Source organism: Salarias fasciatus, chromosome 23, assembly GCF_902148845.1.
Source record: "Salarias fasciatus chromosome 23, fSalaFa1.1, whole genome shotgun sequence".
NCBI classification, from domain to species: domain Eukaryota; kingdom Metazoa; phylum Chordata; class Actinopteri; order Blenniiformes; family Blenniidae; genus Salarias; species Salarias fasciatus.
The window spans coordinates 34,529,236-34,530,664 of record NC_043766.1 but is presented as its reverse complement, the minus strand read 5'-3'; the positions used below and the strand labels follow the sequence as shown (position 1 = coordinate 34,530,664).

The 1,429-nt window shown below is 46.4% G+C and overlaps 1 protein-coding gene across 1 annotated transcript in view; it reads right to left on the bottom strand.

The window, feature by feature from the left end:
- LOC115381303 (uncharacterized) overlaps positions 1-1,429 on the bottom strand; it is a gene marked incomplete at its 3' end in the record, with an annotated part of 134,402 nt that overhangs the window by 28,453 nt on the left and 104,520 nt on the right.

The window sequence follows — 1,429 nt, the reverse complement described above, 5'->3', positions numbered from 1 at the left end:
GATATCACGTTTCCTGCAGAGCGCTGGAGGAAGGAGGGCTGAGAGGGGAACCAGGGCGGGACTTCCTGTGTCTGTGGTCTGCTTCTCAACAACAGTCGCCGTGACCTGAACGTGCACTCACTTCTGCTTCTCAGCACAAACCACAGCAGACCAACACACACACAGTTCACACAGCTTCAGCTCTCTCAGCTCAGCCTCTGCTCTGATCAATAAAACTATCTGTTGATGACGATCATATTGCATAAAGGAGTAAATATGTCTGATTATCACTTGGGAAAGAAAAGCTGATCTAATCTAATCTGATTTCAACCTCATAAATCCTCATGCTCATCCTCATAACAACAGTGAAGGTTGGACGACTGTCAGATCATTTCTTCTTCTGTGGGAATTTATTTTAGTTTCAATATTCTTATTCTAATACTTGCTTGCTCACATATGATACTCAGGGAAAAATATTACAATATAATATGCATTTAACTTTGTTTTGCAGCTGCTTTTGTATTTCTTAATGATTTGTAACTTTAACCATGAAAAAAGCACATGAGGTCCCGGGAGGTTTTTCTCGTCTGAGCTCTTGCAGATAACACTGGAGGGAGTGAAGGACGGAGCCTGTCGGGGCGAGATAACCCGGGGTGCGAAACCAAGGAGATCCACGTGCCTGGGAGAGAGGACGGGGCGGCCGATGGAAAACTACCGAGAACCACTGTTTGAGAACCCCGCCTGCAGCGAGGAATCAGAAATACAAACACACAGATCAGACATCGCTTTTTGCCTGCTGGACGCTACTTTCGGGTAGACCAGGGACTCAAAGACTAGAATTCCTTGTCAGGGAAACAACATCTTACTGTAATAAATTCACACACTAAACAGCCAGAAGTTGTCAGGTCCTTGTTGTACACCTTGATACTGGGATCCAAAAAGACTCTGTGGGATCGAGGCGTGATTGGAGGGGAAGCCTCGGCTGGAGCGGCCTCATGGAGACGGCCTGAAGATTCTACACCTCCACAGTTGCTTCATGAACCTTCATCCGTTACCTGAATCCATCCTTCAGTCTTCAGGCCAGAAACTCCTGAAAGTCCCACAAACACAAATAAAAACCCTGGGGACCAATCCTGTCAGGTTGTTGGTTTAAAACCCTGGAGACCGATCCTGTCAGGTTGCTGGTTTAAAACCCTGGAGACCGATCCTGTCAGGTTGTTCTTAAATGACGCAGACATGAGAAATTGCGCTCAAAGCTCCTGATGTCACAGGAAGGGTGAGGGATATGGACAGGAGTTTAAACAAGTCTATAAAGGCATCCTTGTAATGTCTCATGAGGGATAAGAACTCTTGCTTGGTGCTGATCTGATGGCCCTGTTCTTCTTTTCTCTTTCGTAACCGGCGAACTTGGTTGCTCCCTGATTCCATAGTGACGGTCCATGGGTAGGAT